Raw genomic sequence first — 22,427 nt, 5'->3', positions numbered from 1 at the left:
GTAAATCAAAGTGTTAAAGTTGCCTTTAATGAATAATTGTTATTCTCTGAAAATATGTGAAAAAAATTAACTGCCATATAAACTTACATTTCAGGTTCACAAGGGAAAATATGAAATCTAACTCTATAAATATACAGAGTAACTCCATATATCTTAAATAAAGACAATATCTAAACATATTTGTACATTATAATATGCTAAATATAATTTTATATTTTTCACTTTATCAATATGTTCAAATATGTCCAGTTCTTGGTCTAAGAAGGAATCTGATTTATAGTTTAATTCAGTCACTCTAGTCCTGCCAAATATTTGGTTAATTTTGTTCTCTAATCTATGTAACTTTGAATTCAATTTTTTGCACACTATCCATTTTTTTTCTTCACTTACATTTTTCTTTATTATTACCTTTCTTTTAATCAGAGTTTCTTTCTACCTATATAACACAAGTTATTGCAAGTCAAACTCCTTCTATCACTGGCATAGGGTGAATGAGTAAGAGTAGACATATATTTGAATAACCTTCTGAGTCATTAGATACACATATACTTGTATACTTGTATGCACATTGGAGAGGTATGGAAAGACTGTTTCATTTTATTCACACTAGAGTGGGTGGTAATTTGTCTCTCAGAAAAACTCAAAATCAGTGTTAGGAAGGAACCTTTTTGTTGTTGAAGGATGTTTATTATCATTTTACTAAACAGCTTAACTCTACTGATGTTTTATCCTGAAAATATTTAGAATGCTCCTGTGCAAGGGGAAAGGTGTTAAAGAAAGCTGCCTCAAACTTGACTATTGTCTTTTAAGTCAGTTATGTCATTTAATTTAGACCTGAAAGATAATCAATACACTAAGGTGTACTACAGATATATAGTTGGTTTTGGTTTTGCTGTTGGGTTTTGAGGCAGGGCACATCTGTCTGTTCATGGCATATTACTGGGTCCACATATGTATTTAAGACAAAAGACAAGAGATGCCTCCAGATTCTGCACCAGACCAAGTCTCATTCATCCAGGGCACTCCGAAGTGGGATTGGTGAGTCCCCAACCATACATACAGAACTCTGGCAGTTCAAAACCTCCAGGACCCAATCACTCACAGCCGATCTCCACAGGTTCAGGGCAAGCCTCATCCAGGAGAGAATCTGTTGAAAAACTCAGATATGCAGGTTTTGTGACCAAAATCTCCAGGCTTTTATGAAGTCAAGGATGGGTGACTTTCCTCCCCATGAACCTGTTCTTCTGGGAGCCTGGCAGTCATGCCCAGGGACTGCCTCTGGCACCACATAAACTCATAAATGGACGATGATCCAGAGATTCATAAATAAATTACAAAAGAGATGAAAAAACTGCAGAGATGCTTTCGGACCACAAAGTCACCATCTAGTTAAAAATTTAAGTCCAGCTGCATCACCCCATTCAAAATTTTAGATGGAGTGACATCTCATACTCTACGCTAATATTCTATACCAGGAGTAGCACGCCACATTGGGGTGTAAAGTAGAAGGCGATCAATCCCAATCAAGAAAATATTAACACACAAGTCTTAACCTGTAACAACATGTTCGTAATCTCTTACACAAGGGTTTAATTGCAGGGTGTGATATGACAATCTTCACACACTTTCTTATAAGAAAATCTTTTTTGATCATTTTTAGTGAATTATTCATAGCAAGCAATATAAAATAAATTATTTAGGGCCTGGTATTGTGACAGGGTGGTGGGAAAAATTGGAAATAATGGTGGTGGGAAGGTATAATGGTGGTGGGTTTGGTGTTGGGATATTGAATGTAATAAATGGTCGTAAACAACATTATAAAATAAAATTAAATTATAAAAAAGACAAAACTAAATATGCTGTGACTAAATGTCATAGAGTGTGTCTGGAGTGTATCAGTGAATCTCAGAGTGTGAGCAGGATAAATTCTCAGTTAGGAAATAAAAATTTTTTCAGTAGGTACTGAAATTACTTGGAATTTTTTTATTTTTTTCTTCTAAGATATTAAAGGTTATAATCAAATGTTATTCACTGTTCTCCCAGTGAATTTTTATTTTACTAATTTATTATAACTTATTATAAAATTTATTATAAAATATAATATATTTTACTAATTTATAATAACTGATTCTCCCAGAATAAGTACTAACCTGCTAGGAGGAAATTAGTTTTGTAGAGGTACAGTAAAACACAAAAAGCTATGAGTCAAACTAGTTTCTAAAAAACCTGATTGATTTTATTTCTGGAAATAACTTAGGAATAAAAGAAATTAATTAATTTTCTTTAGGAAGTATGACCATTTTTAGTGACCTGCACTGACAATATCCGAATAGTAAAATTAATTTAAGAAATCCTTCTGGGTCTGCTCGTCTTTTTTTCAGATTCCCTAGTTGTTGTTGTTTGGTTGTTCTTAGTGAAATTTATATTATGTAGATTCATTACAGCCTACCTTTCTGAGATACACACTTAGAATGGCCTGAGCTTCAGTGTAAAAATACAACACTACTGTTAACCAAATTGAAATCAATGAAATTTGACTAGAGAAACCAAAGAAATCACCATATACTTTGTATTCATCTCTGGAGGTGTTGTAAATAAGTCTGTAACTAAATAGAACCTTCTTTCTATTGGAAAGTTTAAGCAAGTTTACAAGAACACTGATTATATTCCAGTGTTCTCCATACTGGTTCAGTGTAAACCACTATTAATATTTCCCTAAGGAAATATTGAAAGTAAACTTGAGAGCATAAAGATGACGTTTTTCAAAGCCACCAAGCTAGTGTGAAATATTAGATTTAAAAGTTTGCCTATACCAATGTATTAAATGCTTGCTACTTGGCCATTAACCTTAGACTTCTTTTAACAAAAATGATATTTAATAAATCATCAAAAATTAGAGTTACAGAGTTTTTTTATGATTGAATTTCAGGCATACAATATTCCAACACCAATTCCTCAATCCCTTCACCAATATCCACTTCAGTCTACCAATATTAAGTGTAGAATCTTACAAGTCCTACATAGCCATCATATTAAAATTAATATTCTCCAAACATTATATGTAAAATTTTATTTATTGTATAAAAAATCACTTTCCTTATTTTTTCATTTTGTCTGACTTATAATTTTCCTTAATGTAACATAGTGATAATATTTACTTTTGGAGACAGAATAAGTGTATATTAAATTGATAAATAATTGCATGGAATTTATATTTACACAAATACAAACACATATTCTACCTTGCTGGGGGGGCAACAAATTTTTTCACAAAAAGACATTTGGAACTTAAATTTAATTTAAATTAAACATGCAAATATTTCACCCCCTTAAGGTAGACTTCAATTTCTTGCCTGCTGAAACCTCTAAAAGTGTACATAAACAAGTATTCATTATATTCTATAATTTACTACTCTTTGTGAATATTGAATACTGAAAATTGAATATCCAATTAAGAATATTGAATCAATGGGAACAGTCCCTAAATTCAGGACTTTTCTAGTAAGCATAAAATCAAATGTATCTTTTCACTGAAAGTATATCCTGTCATGATTTCCTTCAGGCATATATTTAGAAGTTGAACTGTTTGATCTTATGATAGCTCTATTTTATTTTTAAGGGAACCTATGATATTTTCTATAGTGACTGAACCAATTGATAAATAGCCATAAATAGTGCCATTTATCTCTTCTCATTATATCTTCACCAGCACCTGTTGTCTCATCTTCTTGAATGATAGCAATTCTGACATGTATTATTTGATGTCTCCTTTTGATTTTTATTTGCACTTCCATCAAGAAAATGATGTTGGGTACTTTTGGATATACCTGTTGGCCTTCTATGTATTTTTTTGAAAAATAACCTATTCAGTTCCTTTGCCTATTTGAAATTAGATATTTACACAATTATTTTCACTGTTGAAGTGTGTGGGATATTTATTTACATATTTTGTATATTAAACATGTCTAAGACAATATAAAAATATCTTCTCCCAAGTAGATTACTGCAAAAAGCATCTGGCAGGGGAGGGGGAGCAGCCTAGGGGCCGGCGGCTCTCCCCCTTGGCCCAACCCACCCCCAGGTTTGAGGTGGACGGACCCGGGTTGCTCGCCCAGCTCGGGAGGCCCAGGCCATGGGGCAAATGGAGGAGAGGGCCAAGCTGGTTGATTGATCAGTTGCCATTTATTCCATTCACTCCTGTCTCCCTCTCCGCTTCTCTCCCGGTCTCGATCTCTCCCAGCACTCTTCCTTCCTAGCTCCTCATTCCTCCATCCTCTCTCTCTGGCTTTCTCCTCTCACTCTGGATTCTCCTTCTTCACTATTCTCTCTCCCTCTTTGTCTCTCTCCACCTTGCTCTCTAGGCTACACACAGTCAGGTAGCAAAATCAACATAAGAAAGCCCTTCCTGCCAGAAGTTGCATCATTGCTAGCACATAATTCTCTGCTACTTTATATTCCACATATGAGTGCAATATTTCTATGTCTGCCTCTTTCTAACTCATTTCACTCAACATGATACTTTCCATGTTGATCCACTTATATGCAAATTTCATGACTTCATGTTTTCTAACAGCTACATAGTATTCCATTGTGTAGATGTACCAAAATTTCTTTAACCAGTCATCTGTTTTTGGGCACTCCGTCTTTTTCCAGATTGTGGCTATTGTAAATAGTGCTGCAATAACTATGAAAATGCAAATGTCATTTCTACTATACCTTTTTGCCTCTCCGGGGTATATTCCTCTGGACTTAGTTACTAAAATACTAAAATACAGAAATCCAGAACCTCGAGGCCGCTATTGTGGCCACGTGACCTCATATCTCTTCATTCTCAGCAATGGAAAACAAATTATCAAATGCTTCCTTTCCAGCAGGTCCGACTCTGGCGGGGGGGGGGGGGAGAATTCCAAACAATAATAGTGAGTTTTTTGTTTGAATGCAATTAAAGTAAAGAGAAAGTAAAGTGAAATTTATCAGCTACACAGGTGGGGTGGGGGGCTGGGGGGCGGGAGGAGTGGGGGGGATGTTTACTGTGGTTCGGGTGGTTGGTGGTGGAATATGTGCAGTGGTGAAGGGAAGGGTGTTCAAACATTATGTGACTGAGACTTAAGCCTGAAAGCTTTGTAACTTTCCACATGGTGATTCAATAAAAAAAATTAAAAAAAAGAAAAGAAAAGAAAGCCCTTCCTGAGGGCCTGGCATTCCAAAGCCCTTCCTGACTGCCAGACCACAAAATACCTCTTAAGGTTTCTTTTCTTTCCTTATTCCAAGAACTCATTAACATCTTAATACTAGTTATTTTTGTATGGACACAGTAAGAAATACATTGAGGCTTGTAGGGCAGCTCTCCTGTCAACATCTTGCCACAGACTCAGACTGCAGCACTCAGGCCAGATTAATCATTCTTAACCCTAGAAGGGTCTGAATATAGTTATTACTTCCTGAATCATGACAGCATTTGTCCATGACCAAGCTCTTAACTTACAGTTAAGCATCAGGCACTTTGGCCAGGCCCATCATCATGCCAGAGTAGCACATAACTCACTGCTTGCCCGGGGTCCGTCCTGTTCCTTGTCGGGACCCTGCTTTTGGGGGTGCTAGGAAGTAAGGGCAGCTGAGGCTTAGGTTGAGAGAACAGATGCTTAGGAGGAAAATATCATGTAGTGTCAAATGACTCCCAGGTTACAAAAGCATAACATTTGCTACACTCTTCCTGTGCCCATACAAAAGGACATGGCTCTGAATAAACTATGCAAAGAACTCAAGGAGAATAGAAAAACAATATTTACAAGTCAACAGAACACAAAGAAAGAAGTTACAAATAAACACAGAGGAATGGAGCACTGTGATGGGAGAACCCAATAAACCTAAACCACCTGAGGCTATGTCATTCTATAGGTTACCTTTGGTATTTTTGATTTTCTTTTTGCATGGAGAACCTTTTAATTTGATGACTTCCAAATGCTTGAGTTTTCTTTGGTTCCTATTAATCATTGGAACTCTTCATTTTCTTCACTGTCACTGTCATCCTGTTGTTCATCGATTTGTTCGAGTGGGCACCAGTAACGTCTCTCATTGAGAGAATTATTGTTACTGTTTTTGCCATATCAAATATTCACGGGTAGCTTGCTAGGCTCTCCGAGAGGGGCAGAGGAATCAAACTCAGGTCGGCTCCGTGAAAGGTGAACGCCCAACTGCTGTGCTATCAATCCAGCCCATTTTCTTCACTATGTGAAAAAAGTTACATGATTATTAAGTCATAAAATCATGATTTTAGTGTTACTGATAGTAATAGCCATATAAAAATTTTAGCTGAATAAACTTTATTTATTTATTGGATTTAGGGTCATACTCAGGCATCCCAACGCTCAGGGTAACTCCTGATTCTCTGCATTCAGGAAATATTCCTTGTTATGTGTAGGGATGCCAGAGGTCAGACCCAGGTCAGTCATATGCAAGGCAAATGCCCTGCCTGCTATACTCCTGAATAAACTTTATATTAATATTTTAAATCATGCAAGGCTAGAGCTCTCCATGCTGCACCATTGCTCCAGCCCATAACATTTTAAATCATTCATATATATATATTTTTAAAAAATGTTTATTATTGAATCACCGTGAGGTAGTTACAAACTTTTGTGCTTGTGTTTCAGTCATACAATGATCAAGTACCCATCCCTCCACACCAGTGCCCATTTTCCACTACCAATGATCCCAGTATCCCTCTCTCCACCCCTACCTAATCCCCCCCTCTCCTCACCCTGCCTCTGTGGCAGGGCATTCCCTTTTGTTCTCTTTCCTTTTGGGTGTTGTAGTTTACAATAGAGGTATTGAGTGGCCATTGTATTTGATCTATAGTCTATATAAATCATTTATATTTTAAAGCTGCAAAAAATACAAGATTGATTTAACTGAATTTCATTGCTACATCTAAAACCGTTAAACAATCTAGTTACATTTGGTCTAAGAAAGCACCATTAAATGATGATTTCCATCCACTGGACATATATTTATTTCATAATAGAGATGAGTTCATCATTGATAATGAATATTTTATATGATATGTATATGGTTTTAGCCCACATCCAACAGTGCTCAGGTTTTACTTCTGACTATATGTTTAAGGATCACTCCTGACAAGTTCAGGGTACCATATGCAGTGCTGGAGAAATAATTTTGTTCATCTGAATGCAAGACTAGGGAATTATCTGCTGTGCTATCTCTTCAGGCCCTTATATTTTAAGACACCTATCATTCATTGAATTATAATGGCTATTTTCAATAAAAGTTTGTATTTCTTAAGAAAGTTACAATTTTAAATGAGTTTAATAGGAAAGTACTAACATATACATTTTATTAGAGAAGAAAAACTTAACAACAACATATAAGACAGTTATCAATCTCATTTTGGTGATCATGTAGGACAAGACTTAAATCATCTGTACTAACATATCATATTCCCCAATTAAAACTAAGTTAAAATTATTACTGAGGATTCATAAATGGATTATGGGTTTCTAATATCATATTTCTCACTTAGAAAGTAGTAAGGCAAGCAGAAATATGAGAAAAGAGGAAAAATGTCTATGCATTACCCATTGGCAATTTTTGTTTTAATGCCCTATGTCAAACCCCTTATGGCTCTCTCATTCTTGCCTACTTTCCTTTTGGGCATGGATTTTAATCTTTTCCCTGTCCTTTGTTTTCTACTATCCCTAGTTTCTATGACATTAATTTATCTTCCTTTGATTTTTAGCCTTATAACCATAGCATCTTTGTAAGTGCTTCTTCTCTTAATATGTAAAGCCTACAATGCACAATCACAGAATAACAAACACTGTAACTCTCATCTCTTTGTTAGAGACTTTTCTGGCTTAAAAACAAAATATCCACATGAAGAGGATGTTTGAAAAGAAGCAAGTACAACATGTAAATAATGCTGTTTATCTTAAAAGCTATGAAAATAAGCCAGCAAAAAAGTGCTTGTAATTGTTGACATGGTCTAGAGAGTTATGTATTTTATATAGCCTCAGTACAACTGTTATCTGAATGTAAACTTAAAAGCAGTTTTAAAAAAGATCTTGGGCAATATAATTGAATCATGATCCTCCCTAAAAGAGAGATAAATCAGTAGACAACTATTACAATAAACTGTGTATGAGTACACAGTAAAATGTTTATTTGATTTAAAAATTTTTTGCTTATATCATCAGAGAACATTCACAAACTAAGAATTTTGAGGGGAAGAATAAAGAAAGAAAAATTAATTTTAGAAACAAGTGCATAGTTAATTTTCCAGGAAATAGTGTCCTTTTTTGTAGCTTGTCAGTTTGCAAAATGTAATCATAGATGGTTGGTATTCAATGACAATAATTTACCAACACTACATGATCCCGTATAATACCTTTTATAGCTCCAGGGCTCTAAGGTCTACTAAAAATAAGGATATTTTGGGGGGCGGGAGTGATAGCACAGTTGGTAGGGCGTTTGCCTTGCACTCGGCCAACCTGTGTTTGAATCTTAGCATCCCATATGGTCCCCTGAGAACCACCAGGAGTAATTCCTGAGTGTAGAACCAGGAGTAACCCCTGTGCATTGCCGGGTGTGACCCAAAAAGCAAAAAAAAAAAAGAATAAGGGTATTTTTCTCTCTAAAAATTACACATCTATTTTAGTTTTCCCCTCTAAAGGAGCATCCACTAAAATTATATTTAAAATTAATAAAATGCAGTGAATCTTAGACTATTAAAAAAATAAGAATTAACGTACTTTATGTCACCTCTGTCAAGATCAAGTCAGTGCCCAGGTAGATAGCTCTAAGGGCTAGAATGATGTTCTTTATGTGGCGGACCTGTTTGAGCTCAGGCTCTCCCTAGAGTAAATGAGCACTGGCAGCAGCAACTCCTGAGTTTGTGTAAATGTGACTCTAAAACGATTAATTTTTAACTGGATAGTCACAGGATAGAGACCATCATACGGGGGTAGGATGCTTGTCTTGCTTTGTGGTAGAAGCGGCTTTAATCCTAGGCATCACGTGTCGGTTTCTCCCACACCCTATCTGGAGCCTAGCAGGAGTGATCCCGAAGTGTGGAGCCAGAAGTAAGTCCTGTGCACTAATTGGCATGGCCCATAAAACAAAAACAACACCCACCCCCCAACTAAAAAAAAAAACATGTAAAACAGTTATTGGACAGAGTAATAGTATAGCAGCTGGTATAGCAGGCAGGGTGCTTCCCTTACATGCTGCCGACTGTGGTTACGTCCCTGGCACCTCATTTGGTTCCCCCAACTCACAGCAGGAGAAATCCCTAAGCACAGAGTCAGGAGTAAGGCCTGAACACTGCTTGGGGGTGTCCCCCAAACAAACACGAAAATAGAGACTACAGATTCTGCATGCTTTATGCTTAATCCCCTCAATCTGTGTTTGGGTCTCATTTTATTTTAGAAGTGACTGTTACAGAATCAATATGCATATTACCAATTTTGGTTTTAAGCAGCTTGAAGCTGCTTTCTTTGATTATAAGCTAAACCCACTAGTGGAAAATGAGAGACTTGTGGCCTAGTTGTTCCTGTCACCCTAATTTATAGAGAGCCATCCTCCCAGGAAGAGAGCCGGCTGACCTAAAAATGACCACCATTACATGAATAGCAGCTGGTCTTTGAAAGACTTACCCCCTTGTTTTATCTTAATAGTTCAATCATATTTTTTAGAATAAATATGAAAAGTAAAGAAGCAGGGTATTTTAATAGACAAGTATCTTTAAAAGGAGGCTTTTGTAAGTATTGAAGTCTTATTTTATGTTAGAAGATGAAACAAAAGGCAGAGTTATTTTAGAGAAATGATGTATGGGAGATGATGAGAGAGTCGAGTTTGCTTGATTGTACTTTTGTTCTGATGGTAGAGTAAGGATTGGTGACTGCTTAATGGTGAGTTTATAAGTGAATTTGCTCGACTTTGTGACTTTAGACAAAGATGTAATTTCAGAAGGGACTTGCAGAATGTCCCCCTGTCTAAAAGCATGAGCTGTTTCCCTAAGTTTTCTAAGACAGAGAGCTTGAGAATAAATGCTTTTAAGTGACCAGTTAGTAAACTCAGGGAGTTATTTAAAGTGCCTCTTCCCAATCTGGGGAGTATTCTTCCTGAAAATTTTGATAAAATATGGAAAGATTTGGTTGTCCTGGGGATTAAATACTTGAGGTATCTAGTCAAGGAAATAATAGTTTTCTAAAAAGCACAAGTGACATCTTCCTCTCCCTAAGCCATCAAGCATTCCAGGTGCTCCAGTCTAATGCAAATTATGACAAAGTTGAAAAACTACAATAGAGAAACAAAGCTTCACCCATCACTCTTACACATTCAAATTGTGTCATTAGTGTTTAATAGCATTTGTGTAACTGATGTGTATGTGTGTGTCTGTGTTGTTGTTAGGGATTAAATCTAGAGCTTTACACTGAAAAAGCATGCTCTCATCTCCATCTCCATCCCTCAATCTTTTTATTTGAAGCACAACTACCTTCAAACTTCTACAAATCTACTGTAACAAGCTCATGCTATATAATTTATCCTTTGAAGACTGCAGGATTTAAATGATTTAGGGACTAATTTATAATTCAAAGGGAAATACTTGATCTACTACCCACTGAAGGAATCAATAAAATAATTGACTATAATAAAATTTAACATAGTATGCAAGTTTTCTTTTTTAAGGATCTTTTGTGAACCTTGCTACTTGGAATACCCAAAATTGCAATTTATGAAATATATCTCTAACCCAAGTCAAAAGAATGAAGCCTTTTGAAATTTTTATAGGAAAAGAAAACCATTTTAAGTAAAAAATGAATTTTGGCTATAAAAGTTTATGTAATATATATTTTATATTTAATATGTGATATATTATTTAATTATATGAAAACACTCAGCAAAAATATAAAGCACTTTATAGTCTCTAACCCATCAACTATGAAGCACTGTATAGCCTTGGGAACTATAAGAAAAAAATTTCTGTTTGCTGAAACACTTTATAATATAAACACATATCATTAAACATGAGAAAAGCAATAGAATATCCATGTGTTTTACAGGAGCTAGAAAAAAATCTTTATTTTATGAAATCTTCCTTGATTAAAATCTTAATATTAAACTTAAAGATTACTACAAATTATTCTATTAAATCTTTTTAATATATTCATTTTATGTTTGCAAAAGCTACAGAATTAGAAGGGTGCCTGAGTATATAAAATTTATTACTCCATTCCTCCTAAAATAAATTAGATTTGTGTTGTATATTATTTGAAACTTAAAATACAAGAAACATTTGGCTACTTTATTCTACAAAGTTATTCACTTAAAAATAGTTTTTTTCATTGTGAGTTTTTCAGAAAGCACATTTTACTTTGGAAGCCTTTCTATCATCTCAAGGAGAGAGTGGAAAAAAACACAAGTGGAGTTGAAAAAGTAGAATAAAGCAGAATTCTTGAGAAGAATAAATTTAAAAATATGTTTGGAGAATTAGCATGGTGACCATGCATAATGTATGCAATTTTCATGTCACTGAATTGTGTGCACATGTCTATAATATTAGACACAGCTACATATTATATACAATTCTATATTTTGCTTACAAAATTTTAAATATCAGTGAATTTATTTATCTTTCTTTCTCTGTGACAGCAATTTTGGTAGTATATTTATTACAGTGTTCCTTGATTTTTAAGTTATTTTAGGTGTCTTCATTATCTTGATTACATTATCTTATACAGTGACCCAAAAACTGCTTTACTCCTTTTATGCATTTACTGATAAGACTGTGAATATACTGACAGAACAGAATTTTTATTTTTTAAAAAAGTCTCCCTAATTATGGGAGAGAAAAGTAGTATAATATTTATTTAGCCAATAGAAGTTCTTAACTTTTGCACTTCCATTAGAATTACTAAGTATTAAATATTATCTTCCAAGCTTCATTTATTCAATGAAATATTACATATACAACATGAAAAGAATCCCTTGACAAGTAGTTAAAAACAAAGGTACCTGCCATCATCAATTTGCAATATGTCATTTTTGAGTTTACAATGTCTTTTTTATTAAAATTCTGTTTGTGGTTCCGAGTATTTTTAACTTTTTGCATTCCTCCTTTTTACAAATATCTGTGGCACTCACTCCTATTTGCTTATTTGTTGCAAGATGCCTGATAAAGTGTGATGAGATGACCACTGACCTAACAGTTCTTAAATAACAGCAATAGCCAATTATAAAGTCAAAAAATGAATATTATTTTATATTATTTTACATCTAGGGTATCACAACATTGGGCTGGAGCCATAGCACAGCAGTAGGGCATTCGACTTGCATGCGGCCAACCCATGTTTGATTCTTCTGCCCCTCTCAGAGAGCCTGGCAAGCAACAGAGAGTATCTCGCCCGCACGGCAGATCTTGGCAAGCTACCCGTGGCGTATTCGATCTGCCAAAAACAGTAACAACAAGTCTCACAATGAACATGTTACTGGTGCCCGCTCAAGCAAATAAATGAGCAAAGAAATTATTTTAAATGCTAAGAACTTGACATATTATACCCTGAAAAGAACAGATGGAAAGCAGTGGTATAGATTAGGATCCTGTTATGGGTTTATGGATGCAAAGATGAGAGTTAATCAAGAGAAAAAACTAGTTTTGCCCAAATAATTGAAACTGGGAAATTTCCTTAAAGAACAGCCTAATCCAAACATAAGTAAATTATAACAGTCAGAGTGCTGAATTCATCAAATTGTCGAATGTCACTTCAATTCAGCAAATAAAAGGAAAGAAATATATTATGAGACTTCTGTTTGTGAAATGCTGGTAAAAATACAGAAAATAAACTTTGAAAATCTAATTGTCAGAACTTGGCCATACTTTTATTTTAAGTTTAAGGAGTGGATAAGAGTCAAGGATGGCCTTCAGCATCCATAGTGAAGGAGCGATATAGATAAGGGATATGATTTATTTTATAGAACAATTGAGTTTACACAATGTGGAATTAGAGAAATGTGAAGCATGGTGTTCCAAAATAACTGTCAGGTCAATAATTGTGAGGAAGTCAAATGCAAAAAAAAAAACCTATTAAAACTGGTGTTAGAGATGTGAGCATAGAAATCTCAGGCCTGAAAGTCATAATATCCAGCAGACATAGAAGGACTGCACTCATTTGTGGAGTATAGAATGACATCACATGAGGCTGACACCCAAGGACAGTAGATACAAGGGCCAGGAGGATTGCCCCACAGCTGGAAGCCTTCTTCATGAGCAGAGGGGAGAAGGCAGATGGAATAGAGAAGGGATCACTAAGGAAATGATGTCTGGAGGAATCAGTCGAGATGGGACATGTGTGCCGAAAGTAGATAATGGACCAAACATGATGACCTCTCAGTGTCTGTGTTGCAAGCTATACTGCCCAAAAGTAGAGAGAGAGTATGGGGAATATTGTCTGCCATGAAAGCAGAGGGAGGGTGGGGAGTGGGGGGTATACTCGGGATATTGGTGGTGGGGAATGTGCACTGGTGGAGGGATGGGTGTTTGATCACTGTGAGATTATAACCCAAATGTGAAAGCTTGTAACTATCTCATGGTGATTCAATAAAATAAAAGAGAGGGAAGAGAGAGAGAGAGAGAGAGAGAGAGAGAGAGAGAGAGAGAGAGAGAGAGAGAGAGAGAGAGAGAGAAGGTAATTCCTACCGCAACTGGGTTCAGGAAGAAAAAAAAAATGGGGGCAATACATTAGTGATGGGAATCGACAATAAATGGGAAAAATAGCTTTGCTGTTTTGGAGAACAACAAATATCTGAATTATTTTATGATACATTTGCTAAATACTCACTGAACACATTGCTGGAAACATTTATTTCTGCTTGCAGAAATTTAGAGGATAATTAGACCAGGAAGATAGTGAGCTATTGCAAAAATCTTTAAAATACTTGACAGAACATACTATTAGGGCATTAGGAAGTTCGAAGAGAAGAATCTGAGAAGAAAAATTTGAATGCATTTGGGTAACTGTAAGTAGTTCAGAATAACTTCACGATTAAGTATCATTTAAAATTTTAGATTTATATTAGACCTCACAAATAAATGATTCCATCTATTTTACATTCTTGTAGTGATTAACGGGCTGGAGAGAGAGCACAGCTGGTAGGGTGTTTGCCTTGCAGATGGCCTACCCAGGTCGATTCCTCCACCCCTCTTGTAGAGCACGGCAAGCTACCAAGAGTATCCTGCCTGCAAGGCAGAGCCTGGCAAGCTACCTGTGGTGTATTCGATATGCCAAAAACAGTAACAAGTCTCACGATGGAGACATTACTGGTGCCCGCTCAAGCAAATCGATAAGCAATGGGATGACAGTGATACGAGTGATAGAGTGATACAGGTAGTGATTAACAGGATATTTATTTTCACTTTAAACAGTCTGATATTAAACATGTTTCTCCTGACAAGCATTATTCTTTGGGGGTGGGGAGTGCAGTTTGAGCCACAACCAGTTGTGCTCAGGGATTCTCCTAACTCTATGCTCAGAGATCATTCCTAGTGAGGGTTGCATATAGGGATTAAACCTAAGTTTGCTGCTGAATGGAAAACAAGGGACTTAATCACTTTATTTACTATATCTGTCCAAATACATCCTCTCCTGAGTTTTTCTTATTCTACACAGGGAAAATCCGATGATCATTTTTTTAAAACAAAGCATCATGCGGTTCTGTGTAGAGTAGATGGTCACCAAACATATTTTCTATAATATATAATCCATATAATCAAACGTAGTATCCATAAATAGGATTATGATCACCTTGTCCTGAGGGGAGATGGAGATAACCCTTTTAATTCATGCAAAACCCAAATAACTCTATTCGAATCTTGAAACTTATCTGCTTTGTGATTTTTCTGATATCAAACAATTCAGTGACCTGAAATTAGCCTCAAATTAAAGAGTGGGGAATCATTCTGTACAATTTAACTTTCATTAAATTTAAACAGACTAAAAATTGGACCAATTTATTAAACTTATTCTGCTTCCCAACAGACACAATCATGTCTACGTATAACAATTTCAGACATAAAAAGTTTCCTTATTATACTTACTGAAGTGAGAGTACTACTTCCCACTAGCATAAGACACACTCTAAATGCAAATTAAAAGCAAAGCAAAATACTCCAAATATGAGAACTGCTTGCTGCTAGGTAGAATGTATTGAAATATCATCTTGATCTCTGATAAAAGTATAAGGATGTGTTCTAACAAAACAAAAATATAGAATTCAATCTAAGCAATGTCTCTTGTCTTGACCCTCCTTCCTCCATTGTATATTTAAAATGCATAAAGCATTTTGTACAGGAATTCAGCAGTAGAATCTTAACTCAGAAACAAAACAACAGAAGTATCTAATTGAAAGAGAAAGCTCCCTCTGTAACTTTGACAAATGTATTATCTTGCAATGTGTTATAGTGACTCTATGTGAATATTGAACTATTTATTAGAATATTGGCTTCTAAGGGTCTAAATTTTTCAAAATTATTTTTAAAGACAATATTCAATAAATTGGAGCCATTGTGTTGGTAGAAGGTAGCTATGTGTATTTTCTATTGAACCTGAGCAATTTTACATTTGTTATATTCAGTCATCCATTTTTTGTAGTGAAATAACAGTTATCCACTAACTGTTTTAACAACCCAATTAAAGTTTGTTAGATTTTATAGTAAAACCACTAGCATAAGCAGCAATGACTTACTGTTTTCTTGAATGATTCAATATTTAATGCATTAGAGTCTCTTTTCATAACAGAGTCCCTTGATGTATAAAACATGTATATTGAGAACATTATACAATAAGGAACTTACAAAATTAGATTAATAGATAGACACAATTAATAAATAGATATAATTCATAAATAGTATCTATTTATAGATACAATAAATAGATACAATTTCTGAAGTTCATTATAAAATTTAATGTTACATTGAAAAAATCCAGTAGACACATATGCCTCGTAAGTATTGCAAATAATACACAATAATTTATAAGAAATGACACATGACCTGAATTGATAGCCAATTAACTTAACATCAAACTGCAATGCATTATATATTTCATAAAATAAATCTGCTAGTTTTGTGCTTATCATATTAATAAAATATAGAAGAAGGCCAAAATGATGTGTGACGAGGGTCTAATGAGGTGGTAAATTTGTCCTATTAGCTAATAAATTAGATAACTAAGGTCAGGAAGAAACAAAAGTGAAGTACAGAAGTCAGGGAGGAAGAGAAGGATAGTAATATGGCAAAAATAAAAACCAGGTGTGAACCCCAAGCGCAGATTCAGGAGTAAGCTCTGAATCAGGCATGCCAATACCTCAATTTTTTTGATTAATTAAAGAGGAAAAGTGAAAAGGAAGGAACACTTTTAGGCAATTTAGTATATATCATTCATTTCCAACACTGGCTCTACCTCTCCTAGAATTTAATTTGGTCACTGTTCAATACAAAAATATAAAGATTCAGAAATATTTAACCATAGGCAGAAAGGGCAGAACCAGGATTTCAAACTATTGTCAGTTGATTTCACTTGGATTATACTCTACATTTAAATAAAAACTGATTAGTCAACCTTTAGGGCTGATTTTTGGTAATTTAACTTTATTAAAACCTATGAAAACTATTAGCCAGGTTTCAAGAAGTGGGGAATCCTGCTTAAGGAAACCCCCAGCCCATAATCTGGAGCTTTCCTGACATCTTTTCATTTCCTTTCCCTCTCTTAAATAGAATTATTTTTGAATTCAGAAAAAAAGGAGTCTGTGCCTCTGTATTCTTCATTTGGAATAAAATGAAGGCAAAATAATATGTTAGGCAGAATAATTCATTTTAGGATCGTTTCTATTCAATATGCTCAAAAAAATTCAATTAGTAGAGTTAAGTTAATATGTAGAGACTGAATAAGACAAAAGGCTATCTGTTCTTAAAACATTTATTTCACAGTCTATTCTAAATGTCAGCCTTAAAATCTCACCTTGTTGAAAATTAATAATGAAAAGTTACCATTTAAGATATAATTTTGAAAGACTGATAATTTAACATAAAGGGAATTGTGCTGTTTCACTAAATTGCATACATGCAAATTCTATAACATAAGCATGAGGTCAGCTTTGTTTCTCAATACAAAATTAAACCATACTAAATTAAACTATACTAAAGGGAAATGCTTGAGTAAGGAAATTTGAGCACCTCAATAAGTGACTTGAGTTTACGCAGTTTGCTCATTTCCCTGCAATGCTTTTGCATGTTCAATAAAAATTGATATGAGTGAAAGGATATGAAATCTCTACCAACAAAGTAGAAAGAAAAAATAACACACTAATTTAAAATATACTTCAGCTACCTGTCATGAGCATATTAAAAAAGCCTTTAATGGAAAGAAGTGCAGCACTTGGCAACATCATTACTTGCTTCTATGGATGATTCAGCTTATTCAAGACTTCAAAAGGACTCAGAGATCTTTACATCTCCTTATCCAAACACAATGTGGTTTCTCTGTGGGATAGCTGAGTTTAATAGTCCTAAAATTGAAGGATAAAATGTTTGTATGTTGAATTTTTTCATTGCATATCTTTTTTATTTGATAGGCACAAAAGCGTGTATAATATACAGAGAGATATAGATATAATTATAGAGATAGATTTAAATATATTTCCTTTGAAAGTATTTCCCAAAAGGGAAACCTGTTCCTATGGTTCATCTTCCTCAGAACACTTTTGGCCTCAAAATTGGGAATTGATGAAGAAAACAAAATTGAATTTGTTTGAAACCATTTTATGATTTTCTTTATTATTGTTTTCCATTGATAATCTATGCCAATTACTTAATTGCACTTTACATTTTTTTGAAGGCACCATGATTTACGAAGTACTTGTACTATACAATGTCCCCAAAGCAACTCAGCTACCAATGTCAACTTTTTAGAACAATATCCCCAATTTCCTTCCTACTCTCCAGCTTGCCACTCTTACAGGCCCTTGTTTAAGTTTGGATGTTGTGGTTTGGATCTAATAAATTCAGTTTTGTGGGCTCTGTAGTTGAGATAGATAGAGATATACCACACCGATATGCCACCAATGTGTCCAAGACGCTACCCGCTACTACCTCCCATCTGCCTTTTGTGCATCTTCCTCTCACCCCTGAGATGTATATAGGACACAGAATGATCTAGGTACCATTACATTGATATTTTTCACTTCCTTGTCCAACATCAACCCCACCTCCGGTGTGAATTTCCCTCTAACAATGTCCCAGATTCCCTCCAATAACCTATCCTACCTCTTTGATAGGCATAATATTAAGTTAGGTTGTTGTAGTTTGAGTTTTAGTATTACTGGCTTTATAGTTTAGATACATGCATATACCTCATGTCTACAACACTGATGTGTCTGAGGATCCTGACCAGATTTCTGTTCCTTTCAGTCCTCCTCTTATTTTCCTCTCATCCTGGTTTCATTCTTTCCCTTGTTCTTCTCAGTTCTGTAATCTAGAGTCCAGAGTAATCTAGAAATCCTCATGAGTACCAGCCACTCCCATGTCCTGTTATTTTATCACAGATAACTGAAGTCATCTGGTGTTTTCCATTTTCCTTTTCACTTCACTTAGCATGATGTTCCCCAGTTTCATATCAGTTGCAACAAATTGTATGAGATCATCTTTCCTCGCAACTGCCTACTGTTCCACTGTATTTATGTATCACACCTTCACTATTTACTCATCTGTTATAAACATCTAGATTGATTCCATATCTGAGATGTTTCTGCTATGTGCTGCTATGAAAAATGGTACATATATGTTCTTTTGAACATATTTTTGAGTTTTTGGGGTAGACACACAAGTGGAATTGATGGATTACATGGCAGCTCAATTCTTTCTTTTCTGAAAACTCCTCATTCTGTTTTCCACAGGAGATGAAACATATTATATTCCCCCCTAGGAGTGTACAAGAGTTTCTGGTTTTTACAATGTATTCTTGCTCATGGCCAGCCGGGATTGCTGCTCATTTTAACCTGGGTTCACTCATGGAGAGTTATATATGAGGGGAGAATATTGCATGAAGATGATGGTAGGAAGTAGAGTGATGGTTCCATAGATACATGATTACCAATATTTTCCTGAAAACACCAAAAGTAGGGAAGAAACATAAACCTTATTCTCCTGACTCAGGAAGAACAAACCCTACTGATCCTTGCTAGGTATCAGACTTTTGACAATAAATTTGTTTATTTGGTTGCTGTTACTAAGGTGGAATTGCCGGGCCATATAACAACTCTGATGTTTTCTTTTCTGATAAATTTCTGTACTGTTTCCCATGAGGGTTGAACTACACAATATTCCCACAACAGTGAGTGATAGACCTTATTTTATACATTCCCTCCAATATATACTGTTCCTAGATTTTTTGATATGTGACATTATCATGGTGTGTGAAATGATATCTCATTGTGGTCTTGATTCAGATTTCCAAAATGGCAAATGATCACTGTCACTGTATCACTGTCATCCCATTGCTCATCGATTTGCTCGAACGGGCACCAGTAACGTCTCCACTGTTAGACTTCTTGTTACTGTTTTTGGCATATCAAATACCCCACGGGTAGCTTGCCAGGCTCTGCCATGCAGGTGGGATACTCTCCGTAGCTTGCCAGGCTCTCCGAGAGGGATAAAGGAATCGAACCCGGGTTGGCCGCGAGCAAGGCAAACACCCTACTCACTGTGCTATCCCTCCAGCCCATGGCAAATGATAATGAACACATTTATATGTGCCATTAGACAGCCATGAACACTTAATTATATGTATAATGAATAAGACAACACTGTGTTAACGCTGACTACAAATGTGTACCCCAGCTAGCTGCAAAGCATGCCCCAAACTGTGCTCATAAGTGCACTATTTCTAGTAGACAAGGCTGGTAGATAAATGGCAGAGTCTCATTTACATCTCCTTTGATAAAGAACCGTGGTAAATTCAATTATAAATCTGTAGTTATTTTTTTATTTTTTAAATTCTGGATTCAAATCTCCTAAAGCAGTATTTCTTTTTTTTATTTAAGTTCAAGTATTTGATTTATAATACTATTAATACCAGTTTCCAGACTTTGACTATTGGCCATTGTGAATAGTGTTTCAAAGGTGAACATATGAGCACACAGATGTTTTCTGAAAAGATTATTGGGCTCTTTGGGTAGATAGCAAGATGTTGAATCGCTGAATCATATGTAAGCTAAATCTTTTTATTTTTGAGAGGATACCTTGTTTTCCATAAGGTTCAAGTAACCAATATTTCCACAAGCAGTGGGTAAGGGTTGGTTTTCCCCACATCCAATCCAGCACTTATTATGTCTGTGCTTTGTGAAACATGAAAGTCTCACTGGTGTGAAGTCATGCATCATTGTGGTTCTATTTGCATCTCCCTGATGATAAGGGATGCAGTATTTTCATATACCTATTGTCCATATGTACATCTTCTTTGAGGAAGTATCTGTTCATCTCTTCCCTATTTTTATAGTTTTATAGAGTTTGTTGGTTTTTTGTTATTGTTGTTAAGTTTATGTGTTAATTAGGAAAGTAGAGTGAAAGGCAAGGGGAAATGGTTCATGGTTCGAAGCTTGCCACAAATCGTGGTGGGAGAGGGCTGTTAGACAGACCACTATTGGAAATGATCATTCTGGACAAGAACTGGACATGAAATGTGTGCTGTAAGGACGTTAAGATATATGATAACCTTTCAGTCCCTGTATTGCAAACTTTAATATCCAAAAGGTAGGGAGGACAGAGAAAGAGACAGAGACAGAGAAAGAGAGACAGAAGAAGTGTCTGCCATAGATACAGGCTGGGTTGGGATGGATGTTGGCTGGAGGGAAACTGGAGATATTGGTGGTTGAGAACGTTCACGCAACAGGTAGTGGGGATTGTACACTGGCAAAGGGAGGGGTTATTGTGTGACTGAAACCTGATCACAAAAACTGTAATTGTGTATCTCATGCTTATACACAAAAACTAAAAATTGAAGTTCTGTGTATTTTATATACCTTGGATACTAACCCTTTGTCAGTTGAGTGGTGGGAAAATATTTTCTCTTGGTCTTTGTGCTGTCTTTTAGTTCTTGTCATTATTTCTTATGTAGAGCAGAAGCTTTGTAGTATAATCTGTTTATCTTTGTTTTCTTTGCTCAATGACATTGAATCACTGAAGATGTATCTAGATCCAATGCCATAAAGGGTTCAAGCAAGACTTTTTAAAATGTTTCCACTCACTACATATTTTCTCCTGAGGAGTTCAATATGAATAGCTTCCAAATTACTAATCATATTAGGTTAATTTTGAATTAAGTTATGGTTGTTGCACATTCAGAAATGTTTTACTGTTGCCAAATTTACCATTACTCTCATATTCAGTTAATGTGTCTATATGTGGAAATGGAAGTTACACTTAAATTAGGGTTCTAGGTTTTAGAGGCTAGAGATATAATACAAAGGGTAAGGTTGCATGTAGCCTATCCAGGTTTAATCCCCGGAGCCACATATTGTCCTCTGAGCAATACCAACATTAATCTATGATCACGAGGCAAAGAGTATGCTATGAGCACCATTTGGTGTTAACTTAAAATCAATCAATCAATCAATCAATCAATAATCTAGGTCATAAATGCCTGAGACATAGTATATGAGTAAGGTACTTTTGCTGAATGGGACCAACCTGTCTGACCCCTGGCAATGCATATAATTCTCCAAGGGAGGAAGAGGTAGAGAGGAAATATGATGAGGAGAAGAAGAGGAGGTGAAGGAAGAGGAAAAAGGGGAGTAAAAGGTGGAGGTAGGAGGAAAAGGAGGAGTAATAGGGTAGACACTGTTTAATCAACTGCTAGTGCAGATGAGAAAACATTTCCCAGATGCTGAAAACAAAATTCACTTATGGGAAAGAATTAAGGTATTTTCTAAAGAAACTTCCAGTTCCATCAAATGCTTAAGACCTTTAAAATAATCTTTTGTTTCCTTTGTTTTCTTTGGGGAACTGCATTTAGAGGTGGGAAGAATAACTGTTTTAATTATATTTGGATGATTTTATTCATTGAATAAATATTTATTACACTCAAAGAATGTCAAGAGTTGTATTAGTTCTGTTAGACTCTTTTCTAGAAAACAGCATACAAATAAAATTACAATTATCAGCCTCCAAAATACCCATAGTACAATAAGCAAATGACAAATGTATCAATTACATGAAGCATTTTAGCATTAACTGTTTATGACATATTCAAATATATTATAGCTCTTAGAGTAAAGACATGCGAGGCATTCTTCTCATTGCCATAAAATAAACCTTCACAAAATTTCACTTATTCATATTTTTATTTATGCCACAAGTA

Source organism: Sorex araneus, chromosome 5 (genome assembly GCF_027595985.1).
Source record: "Sorex araneus isolate mSorAra2 chromosome 5, mSorAra2.pri, whole genome shotgun sequence".
Classification (NCBI taxonomy): domain Eukaryota; kingdom Metazoa; phylum Chordata; class Mammalia; order Eulipotyphla; family Soricidae; genus Sorex; species Sorex araneus.
The sequence above is the reverse complement of the archived record's forward strand: the minus strand, read 5'-3'. Positions refer to the sequence as shown.